Source organism: Gorilla gorilla, chromosome 12 (genome assembly GCF_029281585.2).
Source record: "Gorilla gorilla gorilla isolate KB3781 chromosome 12, NHGRI_mGorGor1-v2.1_pri, whole genome shotgun sequence".
NCBI lineage: Eukaryota > Metazoa > Chordata > Mammalia > Primates > Hominidae > Gorilla > Gorilla gorilla.
Genome location: NC_073236.2, coordinates 59,841,861 through 59,856,440, shown reverse-complemented (window position 1 = coordinate 59,856,440; position 14,580 = coordinate 59,841,861). Strand labels below are relative to the sequence as shown.

Here is a 14,580-nt window from a genome sequence, read left to right as displayed (position 1 = left end):
TGAAGTCCATGTTAGGTATTATTGGAACACCCCGAGGCAATGCTGAAACAAAGCAGCCATTCAGTGTCTCTCCCTCCAGCATCTTACCACTCCCATCATGAGTAAAAATATGCAGCTAACAGACATGCAAGCAAGGAATAAGTGTTGACAGTAGCAGTGCTCCTCCTGCTGACCCTCCAGAGAACTCATTCAGAAAGCAAAAAGATGTCAATGAGAAAACCTAACAAACTAAAAAAAACAAAATTTGTTTCCTTTCCATGAACCTTCAGATTCTTTGATTTTGGAAGACTTGGCCATTTTCAGCACACAAAGAATAAAATGTGGATGCATCATGTGGCACCCAGCTGCTTATGAGGACGTCTCTATAGGACCCTGGATGACCAACACTTTCTGTAATTTTGATCCATGGTATTACGTAGGGTGCAGCTAGGAATGTTGACCCCACAGTCTCCCAGCTGAGTGAATCTTTTGAATAGCAGATGTGTCAACGAAGAATGCTTATGAAATCTGAGATGCTGTTTGTTTGTTCGTTGTTGTTGTTAACAAAATAGCAAAGGGCTAATTACATGGATGTGGAATTTGGTTTTACATTAAGGCACACTAGTGGTTCTATTAATGAATAGTTACTGCCAAAGAAGGAAGTAGAAACTACAGAGGTCACAGTGATGGTTAAGATCTCAATATAAATAAATCAGACAAAAAAGTGTGTTCTTCTAAATAGAAATCACAGAACGTGACTAAATAAGAGTTGATCAACACGTGACATGTAATTTTCAGTTTGGTGTCTAGAATCCTGCCAACTAGAAGTTTTTCTTTCAGTGTAATCTCATGCAGATCAGCAGAGCTGATGGATTTTTGTATTTTATTGACTCCAGGCACTTTTTGTTTTCTGTTCGCAGCCTTGTGATGCAGGAATGTTTTGTGCTTTATTGAAATCTTAGTTTCTATTTTGACATGGTTACAGACAATACATCAATGGGTATAGTGCTTAAATTTCAAAATACACAAGTTCTATTCACATTGAACCATCATGATCAAAGCCTGAAATAAAACACCTCCTACTTGACATTTATGTAAACTGTATAACATTTAGTTGGACTTCACACTTGTTTGGTGATTTCAAGGTAGAATTGGATGCAGCCAGATCACCTGCATAATTCCTGTCCAGTGCACTCATTTCTCCTGCTGCACAGTCAATTTGTATTTATTTTGATATAGCATGTATGAATACAAAAACACATACACATCCATGCCTTGACTAAAAAGTCTATTGTAGTTAACAGCAAACAGTAAATCAGTCTATCATTCCTGGGCTGTTATCTTTCTCTTTCAATTTCGTAAGCTCTGAGAATAAAGGTATTATCAAATTATCACCTTGCAAGTTTTCATCCTAATGTGCTAGGCAGTACCATTAGGATAAACAAGTTGTTAAACTGAAAATATTTAAAAATCAGCATAACTGACATTTCTGTTTTCTAAAAATCTCCTCATCAGTCCCAGATGAACATTCCACTTACAATGCTTGCTTGTGGCTGAAGCTGTTCTAAAATTGTATACATGCCAAATTGTATGACACAGAGGGAGACAGAGGTTGTGGAGAGAAGCTGTGTATCACACCTGATAGAAAAAGGGTCTTCATGGAGCATGGGCTATGACTTAGCCGCGTAGCTTCCATTGAGCTCAATAGGATAGCAGTCACATGTTAGATATTTCCACAAATGTGTATTCTACTTAATGAACGTGGGTGTGCAACTTGAAGATGTCAACAAAAATTGTGCAGTTAAAAGAAGTGGTGGTATTTGAAAAAAGGCTGGGTGAACAGAGGCATGGCGTGAAAATGATCACAGATCATGGCGGTGGTAGAAAGGATGGTTGGAATTCTTTTAGGAAAGCCTTGGCTAGACTTAAGTTGCTTTATCCAGTTGAAGATATAATCCAAAGTGAAAAGATTCTTAAAAAATAATCCCCCTTTAAGTAAACTATTATTATTGTACATATGTGAAGACTAATGGGTAGAGAGAGACTTAAAAGGATGCGCGGCCTATAGATGTTAATTGGGATGAGTGCCGTCAGTGTGATGGTTGAAGTATTATGCTGAGTACTTTAAATAGTTCCAAATTATAATGAACACATAAACCTTCCTTGGGAACTTATAATTTTATGCAGCTTTCTTTGGTGGCAGTATAAACATAACATTTTATGGGTTTTATTAATAAGAATATTGTGAGGAATGCAAATTTAGAATATTTTATTCATTCAACAAATGTGTATTGTCTGCTGGCCATTTGTGCCAGGCATTGCTCTAGGCTTCTGGGGATACAGAAAGTACCAGAACAGGTAAAATTCTCTGCTTGCTCTCATGCAGCTTACACTGTTGTGGGAGGAGACAGACAATAAATACTAAGTGATATGAGCAAGAGTCACTTCAGATAGTGATATATGCAAAGAGGAAGTATAAAACATGGGAGTTAGAGGACGCTGGGTAGTACTGAAGTTAAGAATGGCCTAGGAAGGTGCGTTGAAAGGATGACATTAGATCAAAGACTTCTCAGAAGTGAGGAAGCAAAGAGGCCTTGAGGAGGAAGGGATGACAAGGTCGAGGGCCTTGCTGTGAATGGGTGCCTGGTGCACCCACCCGTTTGAAGCACCATGGGAGTCACAGCAGCTATTGTGAGTAGAGGTGTAGCAGGAGATGGCATCTGTATGATGCTGAGGCATCAGTCGGTGCAGGGTGTGGTGAACCATTATACAGAATTTGACTTTCATTCTAATGGAATGAGAGGCCATTGCACAGTAGTGAGTGAAAAATGCCATGATTCAGGTGCTGAGAACAGGCCACAAAGGCAAAAGGGGTAAAAGCAGGAGGACAGGTGAGGAGGCCCTGAGTCCCGTAATATTCATGAGAGGATGGTCTCTTGGGCCAGGGGATAGCAATAGAAGTGGCATAAAGTATTCAAATACTGACTATAAATAAAATTTGCTTATAAATTAACTAGTAAGAAGAATGTGTCTGTTTTATGAACATAAAATCAATATTTGCATTTTGGATGATTTGCATTTTGAATGACAGTTGCAGTTGTATCAACTGCAACTAATATGATATCTTCATTTGGTTTTGGTTGCACAGGAAATTCTGATTTACTCGGGTGTTGAAAGTAGCTTACTTGGCAATGCCTGGACACTCTGCTAGACAGATTGCATTTGAAAGGGGAGTTAAGTAGAAAAATTTTGTTTCAACGTTGTATTACCAAAAATGTCTAAGTATGGTTCACATTCTTATAAAAGACTAGAAAAATTTAATACTTATTCTAAGTATTAAACTGTAATGCAGAACTATAAGGAGAAAAATTACTACTTATTCTAGGTACTAAAACTGTAAATGCAGAACAATAAGGAAATGCATTAAACTGTTACTTCTTCATGCACAATTCATGGTTAGGCCTTGATGAGAATATGCAATGAGCAGATGTGCCTGGTCCTTGTTGTGTCTTGTGCTGCTGTACAACCGGTTTCAATTTTATATGCATAAACTCTGTGTAGCTCAAATTGTTTTAAGACTAATTTAGAGCTACAGTTTTCTTAAACAATCATGCAGTTAAACTATTTTCAAATGATGGCAGAGATCCTGGTGGCATAAAGTAATGCTGCTGTTCTCTGCTGTAAAATATGGTGAGATATTTTTAATTGTATTTTTAAAAATAATTACAATTGTATATTTTTTTAAAATTTTGGATCCAACTTTTTTTCAAGCCTCTTGAAGCATCTAAGTGGATCCCTGGGGTTAACAATTTATAAACCATTAATATATAGAAGGTATGAAAAGCACATGAAGACATATTGATATGGGAACATATATACATATTACAAGTGTTTGAAGCATTGTGATAGCCTTTGTTAGAGAGTAGAATTTAACATAAAGTGGGTTCCTGAAGGAGCCCACTTGTGAGGATTTGAGGACTAAAATAGGATCTAAAAAGGTTATTTGCAGCCTGGTTTTATGGCCTATACACAGCGAGCCTCCAGCATGCTGTTCCACAACACTAGATGAGTAATACATGAGATGATATCCAGGGCCACGAGATCTCTAAGAATGTGGCTTTTACATTTTTGTATAGTGGAAAAGAAATATATGTTCACTATAAAGAACAAAAAGACAAAGAAAGAAGAAAATAAAACATCTCATCCCCAAAAATAACTGCTAATAATTTGGTATATGTCTTTCCAATGTTTCTGAGCATATAGGAGTGGTATATTCACACACACACACACACACACATTACACTTTGCTTATTTTTTATAAAATGGACTCATTGTAAATGCTGTTTTGCAATCTATTCTCTTTACTCAATATATTGTGAATATGTTACCATATCAATAAACATTATCTAACCTTATGTTTACTGGCTGCATAGCATTTTATTATATGAATATGTGATAATTCATTTAGAAGCAATTCATCTTGAGTGTATTTTTAGGGAAGAGCCTTGGAAAAGATAAGTAGGGAAAACTTTTCCTGCTGGCAGTACAGAGTTCTGATTTTAGACCCAAAGCATGACTAGGAACAAAATGAGAATGAAGTGAGGACACAGCTTTACAGTTTCTGTGGTTCAGGGGATCCCTGACAAGTCTTGTGCAATCAGATTTTTGCATATAAACAAAATTTAAGTGCCTCTGGGATTCTATCTGAAATAATCTTATGTTTATTTATATTCATTTTCTATATAAATCTGATTTTTATCTATCAGAATTTATTTAAGTTGGCTGTATATTACTGCCGAGAGAGGCCCAGAACAACTAGTTGGCAAGTTCAGTATTTGGGTTTGATCTAGAATCCCAGAGAAAGATTGAATCCTTCTGAAGGGACTGTCATCAGAAAGATAACTTTGCCATAGGAATTGCTATACTGCCACATTTCTCCCATATGGGAAGCATGAAAAAGACTGAGTAGCTCTTATTACTTAAGAATAAGGCTCATTGTTGATTAAACATGAAATTTGTTTGAGTATTATCTGGATCTTCTCTTTTCTCTCCTTCCTATTATTATGTAGATGAGGGAATGCAACTCCCTGAAGTCAGCTTGGCTAATAATAACTTTCTCTATTAAAAGGTATGACAACACAATATAGAAAGTAATGTTTGAAAATGTTTGTGGGCAGTCGAGGTCTAATGTTGCCCATACCTTCGCCTAATGGCCCTGCATTCTAACGCAAAATTAAGAGCTGCCTAATGAGATTGGTAGCTTCATTCAAGGGGAAGAGTCCTAATATTCTACATTGGTGCCTGTGGTGAGGTTTTCCTTGCGTTTTTCTTACTTGTGTCTTTTCTTCTCTTTCCTGTTCTCTTTCTTCACTGTATGTTCAATGCCCTCATCTCTCTTAATTTTGAACTTCAGATTCCTCTGTGTATTTACACTTCCCATGCAAAACTTTTGCTTCCTTGAACAGAGTTTTCTAATTCTTCCCCCTCCCCTCCCCTCCCCTCCCCTCCCCTCTCCTCTCCTTTTTTTTTTTTGTTTTTGACGGAGTCTCGCTGTATCACCCAGGCTGGAGTACAGTGGTGCAGTGGCGTGATCTGGGCTAGCTGCAAGCTCCACCTCCTGGGTTCAAGCGATTCCCCTGCCTCAGCCTCGCGAGTAGCTGGGACAACAGGATTCTCCTGCCTCAGCCTCCCGAGTAGCTGGGACTACAGGCACCCACCACCACGCCCAGCTAATTTTTTGAATTTTTAGTAGAGACGGGGTTTCACCCGTATTAGCGAGGATGGTCTCGATCTCCTGACCTCGTGATCCGCCCAACTTGGCCTCTCAAAGTGCTAGGATTACAGGCTTGAGCCGCTGTGCCCAGCTTTTTTTGTTTTTTGTTTGTTTGTTTGTTTTGTTTTGTTTTTTGAGACGGAGTCTGGCTCTATTGCCCAGGCTAGAGAGCAGTGGCGCGATCTTAGCTCACTGAAACCTCCGCCTCTCAGGTTCAAGCAATTCTCAGCCTTAATTTTTTTTTTTTTTTTTTTTTGAGACGGAGTCTTGCTTTGTTGCCAGGCTGTAGTGGAGTGGTGCGATCTCGGCTCACTGCAACCTCAGCCTCCCAGGTTCAAATGGTTTTCCTGCCTCAGCCTGCTGAGTAGCTGGGACTACAGGTGCCTGCCACCACGTCCAGCTAATTTTTTATTTTTAGTAGAGACGGGCTTCAGCATGTTGGCCAGGATGGTCTTGATCTCTTGATCTCGTGATCCGCCTGCCCTGGCCTCCCAAAGTGCTGGGATTACAGGTGTGAGCCACTGTGCCTGGCCTTTAAATTTGTTTTTAATTGGTATTTCTTGCTCAGATATTGCCAGAGTACAGTTATGTTACCAATCCTTTCTCTGAGGTGAAAAACTATCCTTTGAATCTACTCCTCAAAAGAAATATACATAGTTGGCATGGGTGTCTTTCTGCCCTTGCAACATGGCACTTACAATTCTGTTTGGCTGCATTTCTAGGTAGATTTCACTCTAACTCCCAGAGAAACTGGGAAACTGGTAGAGGGTTTTTTTTCTTACTTCCTTTTTCTTACATTATTATGATCATACTCCCTTTCTAAAGGTGCTCAACTGTGTTTACTGTAATGCGATCTTAGAGAGCCAAAGGATGTTGTGCAGGGATATGTTGGCTGGTGCTGACCCAGGCACAGGTGGTGGGAGAATCTCCACTCATGCTGGCAGGACATCTTCTCTGGTAGAATCATGACAGGGAGAGTGTGAGAGCTTGTGTCAGGTTCAGGTGTTGCCCAGAGCATGTGTGCACTGGCTTTGAAAAGTTCCAGGAGGAGATCTAGACTGGCATGAGGGTGTTCTGGATACAGTAGCCATTAGAGCTATGGAACACAGATGTAGGTAACATCCAGGCCCTGTGGGAACATGGCAGGTCTTCTTGGGTCTTAATGTGCCCAAGGTATGGGATGATTATTCAAGTGGGGGACTTAGGTCCTCTGAAAAGTATGACAACTCCAGGAGCTCCCTGTTGCCTTCATTGCGGTGAAAAAACAGTATTGAACAATCAATACTTCTGTCTCATTCCCCCGCTCACTGCCCTCTAACCCAACATTTTATCTCCTTCCTTCCCTCCCTCTTTTTCTTCCTTCCAACTGTATGCCTGGTGAAATCCTTAAAAACTCTTTTGAATTCTTGAATGAACTCATAAGAATGTAAGGGCATTACTAGAAGAAAAGAAATGACAAGAAAGTAATTAACTGGAGATGGGCCTGCAGACTTTTCATGGCCTAGACTTGGGTTTTAAGTGAGGCATTAGGTGCAAAGAACAGGACAAAGAACATTGATTCAAAGAACAAAGCCTGATGACCCAGCTAGATGGCCAGCTAGATTAGGGGCCTCAGCAGAAAGTCTGGATTCCCAGTTAATGAAACCGTTGGGGTTTGATCTAAGAAAGTAAAACTTCCATACAGAGAGTGAAAATGGGAATGTGTGCTGTCTTGGCCTTTAAAGAGCTATCAAACAAAAACACCTTATCCTCTAAAAATTTCTAACCACAAGCCCATAATCACTCAGTATCAGGGCCAGAAACTAGATTCCAGCATGACCTAAAGTTTATCCAGAATTTATTTTAAAGGCATTTTGGGTGGTGGGTTGCCAGGTACTTGGTAGAAGCAAATACTAATGCCTTCCAGAGGAACATACTTGAAACCTGGGGCTCAAAAAATTTCCAAAGATAAAGTTACAAAGATCATAAGTTGACCTTCCAGAATCCCTAAAAGCAAAACAGAACAAGCCACTGTGAATGAGAGTTGGCAAAAACAACCGGTTATGGATTAGCCCTACAGGGTTTCAAGTTTGCAATTATTAGGTACAGATTATAAAATATTTCAAAGAAATTGAAGAGAATATTGGACATGTGATGAAGGAGGAGGAGGCTGTCAGCACTGACTGGGCAGACTTGGAAAGCAGGGCTGGGAGTTGTGGTGCTAGAGGGATATGGGCTTACTTGAATGGGTGGGGCAGGCGGTTCTTGGCCAAGCCTCCTCTTGGTAGCCTTCTATGCCACAAGCCTGGACAAATAAGGAAGAAGGAAACATGGTAGCTGAGAGTGTCTGGCCTTTGCTGTTCAGAGCGGTGCTGTTGGTAAACTCTTGACTGGGATCTGGTAATCTCTTAGCAACCCTGTGGTTGGATATCATTCAGCTTATCCACGGCAGACTTCTCTAAATGAACTCTTCCTGGTAACAGAATGGAAAAAGAAAATCTGCCAAATGAAAGAGGAGATGGAAATAAAAATCTGCCTCAACAGCAAAATTAAGTTCTGCACTTAGAACTCTAGCTAGTTTCTCTCCTTATCAAACAAACTCCTCACTGAGCCCTTGAAAGTTGGTTCAGTCAATAGGATGAGGAAGAGCAAGTAATATTATGAGAGAGGAAAGGGCTTTCTCTGACTTAGTAGCTGAGATTGTTGACAGAGCTGACAGCCAAGTCATCAGATTTGGCCAGTCTGGACAGCACATGCCTGGACAGCACAATTGATCTTCTCAGAAGAGCCTTCTGGTATTTCAATGAAGACCTCAGAAAATTGTCAGGGAGAGCAGCAGGCTGCACTCCACCATCAAAATGATGAACCTGGGAAAACCTTCCCTTTGAATTAACAAAGTATGTAAGAAGATCTGAACGCTGGATCTCTTGTTCCCGAATGGCTTGTTCCAAAGATAAGCTCCCTTGCTGGGGCCCCTCCTTGCTCAGGTTTGATGCGGCCTTGAACTCTGAGAGGTATTTTTCTTGACTCAGTTCGAAAATTGTTACACTCTAAGAACTGTTTCACTGGTTGGTGATGTCTCTAACGCCTCTCCATGCTTCAATCACACCAAGTACTTTACAGTTACCATCTCTCTGATTAAAATGTTATTTCCTTTCGGAGGCCGAGGTGGGTGGATTACCTGAGGTCAGGAGTTCGAGACCAGCCTGACTAACAAGGTGAAACCCCGTCTCTACAAAAAATACAAAAAATAGCTGAGTGTGGTGGCGCATGCCTGTAATCCCAGCTACTTGGGAGGCTGAGGCAGGAGAATTGCTTGAACCCAGGAGGCAGAGGTTTCAGTGAGCTGAGATTGTGTCACTGCACTCCAACCTAGGCAATGAGAGTGAAACTCCATCTCAAAAAAACAAAAACAAAAACAAATGTTCTTTCATAAACTTTGCATGGATGGCTGCTTCTCCTCCCACCAAGTTTCAGCTCAAATATGTTGCTCTTGACTACATTAGTGCATTTATTTCTACTATAGCACTTGCCACACTCCAAAATCACATCATCTTATTGTTTGTGTTATCATCTGCTCCTCTGTTGGAATTTACTTTCCGTGAAGAGGGATGTCGTATTGTTTACAATCCCCAGTATCTGGTGTATGTAGCCTGGCACATAGGAGGCTGCAAATAAATATTTTTTGAACAAATAAATGAATTCCCTTTCATCCCCCTCTTCTCCTCTAATAATAAAGAAACAACATAACCCATGTGTTTTGAGAACTTTCAGTCACATAGCTTGGAACCCAATGATTGATCTTCTTTCTCTGCTCTACTACCTGATAAAACACTCAGTGCATTAGCTAAGGTTAACTATGCTTGGCTTCTTCATGACTCACTATGCAGTGCCCAGGCTTTTCACTATAGTTAAAGCTTTATTTAAGGCCCTGGCAGAGGCCACATCAATTCTTTCAAGAAATGGATGGAATGATCCCAGTAACTATTAGTAGAGATAAAAGTGATGCAAAGCATGTCACTTGCTTGCTTTTCAGTTCAAAGAGCTCCACCAAGCTGCTCACTCTTATTTCTGTTGCTACAGAGTGACCTGTTTCGGCATGAGCTCTTAAGGATGTGTCTGAGGGCTTGGAGGAGCTGGACCGTTTTTAGTTCACAGCATTGTAGGCTGGACTGGGGACTTTGGAAATTTCTTAACTCATCACTTCCTAAAAGACACAAAATAATTTGCATATGTACCTGAAGAGATACATCGACAGAAGACAAGGGTCACAGTTAAGCTTTTTGAAAGTAGGTACTCTGTTTGCAGAGGCCCAGCCCCACCTACAGAATAACAGTCTCCTGCTGAGAGGGTTTTGATCTCTAAATTGAGCAAGTACCCCAGCTGATTCTTATGAGCAGGCATGTTAGGGAACACCTGATGTAATAAGTAAGTGTATCCAATCAAGAGTTGATTTAATATAGCACGGGTTAAACACGGGGTTTCTTTTTGTGAGTGGGGATAAATACTTTTGTAAGAAATCATCAAGTGAAATATCTTTCGAGAAGCCTTTTTGGGCTATATATTATTCAGCCTAGACATTCACAATATGAGAGGAGACTCGTGAAGCTGGATAATCTCTTCTTTGAATTCCTTAGAAATAGATGAGCAAATCTTCACCAGCACTTTGCCCTGCGAGATACTAATTGAAGGGTAGTTGTTTTTCAAAACTTCTAACTTTCACCTCACCACTCTCAAACACACCTCATCCTACTCATCTACTTTTCCATTTATAAAAGGTCATTTTTCATCCTTGGAAGGGCTGTACTCTCAAATGCCAGAAAGAGAATATCAAGCCTCATGGATTATTTAGAAATTCTCTTTCTTAACAGCTTAATTGCTGACTTCAGTAATCTATTAACTCTGCTGGTTTGAATGCAGCTGAGAGACTTATAGCATCAACCCAGAGCTATGCCGTTTACACCTTGAATTGAGCTTTCGTTCTAGGTTCTTTTGGTGACTATTCTAGGGAACAGCTTCTAAGAGGAAGGAACATTTTGCCTGACTGCTCCTGAAATTCTTATATCTGTGTATCAGGACATGAGGAGATTTTTAAAAACACATATTCCAGGTTCCTGCCTTGGTCCTAAATGATAAAATCTCCAGGGAAAGAGCTGGGAAGGTTTATTTTAGCAAATATCCCAGAGGATTCTCCCGCCTCCAGTCCTGCACCAGCCTTGGACTATGCCAGTATTGAGAATTATCTGACGTAATCAACACTGGATTCAGAGACAGGTATCATACATTTCCTTTTTCCGTTTTCTTAATCACATTTTCACAGTGTTATTTATTGTTATTTCTCTTCACTGTCTAAATTATCCTCCACTACTCCTTGCCATGGAACTAGTGAAGACCTTTGGAGGCCAATATTTTCTTCTTTTTCCCCCTAAAGTGACTCAAGAAGACATCATTTGCATATTATGTAAGTTTCACCTCAATAGTTTTAAAAAAAGACATTGGCCTTTTTTATTATTTTGTCTGCACACTTGGGTGTTAGGAGGGATCAGTCCTGTGATCTGGTGATTAATTTCACACTATTATTCCTGAAAAATAGACAGATACCTCTTTTTCCATGTATCTTATGGATGTAGTAAATGCTGCACCCATGAGAAAATTAAAGAGATGCTGATTCTCTGACCTTCTCTTATTACAGACATTGCCTTTTTTTTCCACCGTTGCCCTAATTTTAGGCTTCTAATCTCTTCTGTTGCCCTTTTTCCTCATCTATTTATTTTCAACCACTTGCAAAACCTTTAAAACCATATCATTTTTTTACTTTTTTTTTTTTTTAGTTCTTTCAAGATTCTGGAAGGATCACCATCCATTTTCCTAAAACCTCTGTTTTGTGATTTCAGATTATTTAGATGAAAATGAGTAGCATGCTATCTTCAATGAAACAAATGGTTAAGGACCCGCCCAAGGTCACATGTTTAGATACAACTAAAATTGGAACTCAGGTCTTCTCGTCTCTTTATTGCCGCTCTGTGATTCTTTTCATTACTTTGTGTTATATATTAATGGATCTAGAGACAACATTGGATTTTCGGTATTCTATTCTCTCCATTTAAAGCCCTACGTTGTGTAGTGCCCATCTTTTCCCTAATGTGTATATTTTGAATCCCTCAGAGTTAGTTAGATGGTAGACTCTGGACAAATACCCAATCTGTAAGTATCTACAGATCCTAGCAGAACCCTGCCAGCACTCCAAATAGAAGGCAGACAGCAGCAGCCTTGTGGGATATTTCTTACAGAGGGGCAAAGAAGAGCCTGTTTTGTCAGGAGTAGGTGCTAATGCAGCTAATGCAGAAAATCGTATATTTTTCAAGAATGCAGAATTGGCTTCAGTATCTAGGTGGAGACTGTCGATCATGTAAGAGACAATGGTAGAGGCAACAACCATAGCAGCCAGCACTAGTGTATCTACTTTTTCATAATTCCGTAGGGGTTCAGTGCAGTGGCTCTGCCCTCAGCTAGCCATATCTGTACAGAGATCTGACTTTTGTTTTTTTTCTGAAAATAAAACACCTAGTTGCTTGCAATTTTGAGTAGGAGAGAAGATCTGGTGGTCTGCTTTTAATAATTAATTAATTAAATTAACAAGTAATAATTGTATATATTTATGGGGTACTATGTGATGTTTGGATATGTGTATAAATTCTAGAAAGATTAAATCAAGCTAATTAACATATCAATCACCTTACCAACTTACCATTTGTTTATATGATGAGCAGGTATAAAATCTCTTTTGGCAATTTTGAAATATAAAATACATTATTATTAACTATTGTACTGTGTAACTATTTCATGCTGTGAAACGGATCACTAAAATGAATTCCTCCTGTTTAACTGAAAAGTACCCTTTGACCATCATCTCCCCGTGTTTCATCCCCCTCGCTGCTCAGCCTTTGGAACTGTTTCTCTGCTCTCTGTTTCTATGGGATCCGCTTTTGTAGATTCCACATCAAAGTGAGATTGTATAGTATTTGTCATTTTGTGTTGGCAGGAAAGTAAATTAGTGCAGCTATTTTGGAAAACAGAATGAAAGTTCTACAAAAAACTAAAAATAGAGTTAACATATGATCCAGCAATCCCACTTGTGGGTATATATTCAAAGTAATTGAAATCAGTATGTTGAAGGCATCTCTGCACTGCCGTGTTTATTGCAGCATTATTCACAACAGTCAAGATGTGGAAGCAATCCAAGTGTTCATCAATGGATGAATGGATAAAGAAAATGTGATGTATACATACAATGGAATACTATTCAGTCTTTAAAAAAAAGGAAATTCTGTCATTTTTGGCAATGGGGATGAACCTGGAGGTGTAACTGCTTTTTAAATAGAGTTTCAAGAAATCATCTTTTTTAAAACCTCACCTTTCTCTTTTCTTTATTCCAGAAGAAGCTGATGTCTCAAATTTCTACATCTTTGGGGTTTTGCAGTACAAATTGTGTTGTTCTGAGCTTCCCCATTGCTGGCTTAGGATGTGGCTTTCTCTGGCCTCCTAAACAGGCTAGTACACCTCTTTCTGAAATCCAGCTTTCAGAATACTACTGCTGTTTGCTTCTGTTGTCTTTGTCCTTAGAATTAATGTCTTTAAAAGGAAATGGCTTATATGATAATTTTAATGGAATTTCAGAAAAGAGCAGTGATAAATATGTGTGTTAAATCAATCAGCCATCTTCAGCCACACCTTGCTTTTGTTTTTAAGCAAGGTTTTAGATTTCTTCCATCGCTACGTTGTTCAGGGGCTATAACTAGACATAGGGATGGTTGTTTTGTACCCTAACTTGACCAAGGGGTTGAATCAAGATAAAATGATCAAAGTACATTATTCAAAGTGAGTTGAGATTTTGGGATAAAAGTAGAGGTGAGATAAAATGTGTTGGAATAAAGCTTAGTTGGAGGATCTATTTGATCTAGGCACTCTGTTGTATTTGATTGTCTATCTCATTCCTAATGACAGCATTATAGTTATTTGTTCCTGTTTAGAGGTTGAAGAAAGTGCGGTTGTGAATACCTTGTCTTTGCTGTTCATGTAACGTAACTATAGAAATCGGGCATTTATCACATGATGATAAATAATTCTTTAGAAACTTTGTTTCAGAGTCTATTGAATGCTACATTCCCCTTAGTTGCTGATAACAGTCGCTCAAGTGATATCACGATATGATCCATAGCACAGTGTTAAAGGACAATCGAGTCCAATGTTATTGTCTCAACCATTTTATAATTTTAAGTATCTCTCCCAGTATATTTAGAACCACAAGATCCTTGTAAATGGATTATTCCCATTTATTTGTTACATTTATTTGTTTACTAAAGGTTACATTTATCTTTTGTACGATTGCTGTTTTTTCCTCTGTAATATTATTTTACATATTAGTCTTGAACTTACGTCTTTTTAATCCTTAGAACTTTTATTAGGTATGTGACCCAATGATTTGATTTATAAACATGCACATTAATATTTCTAACAATTCATATTTTTATATAAAGTTTATACTCACCTGCCAGAAACAGGGACGAGAGAAAGATAATGAAATATTTAAATTCAGTACAACCATTAGGGAAGTTCTTGTGATATATTCCTAAGGTACCGTGATTATTAGCATTCCTTAAAATTTCCCTAAAAATTTAACACCCATCCACCAAATAATTCTTACTAATGAAAGGATTATTTACTAGCAAATCACATATAGTTTGACACATCTATATGTTTAAAGGATAAGAAAAAGCAAAATTTGTTTTGCTTTTAATTTAGTTAATTTATTAGTTTTGATGCTGCATTTCACGGAGCCTTAGGTGCTT

At 38.8% G+C, this 14,580-nt stretch overlaps 1 protein-coding gene across 7 annotated transcripts in view; it reads left to right on the top strand.

The window, feature by feature from the left end:
* The window catches only part of CTNNA2 (catenin alpha 2), a 1,198,185-nt gene that overhangs the window by 457,306 nt on the left and 726,299 nt on the right, over positions 1–14,580 (top strand). The window lies entirely within an intron of this gene.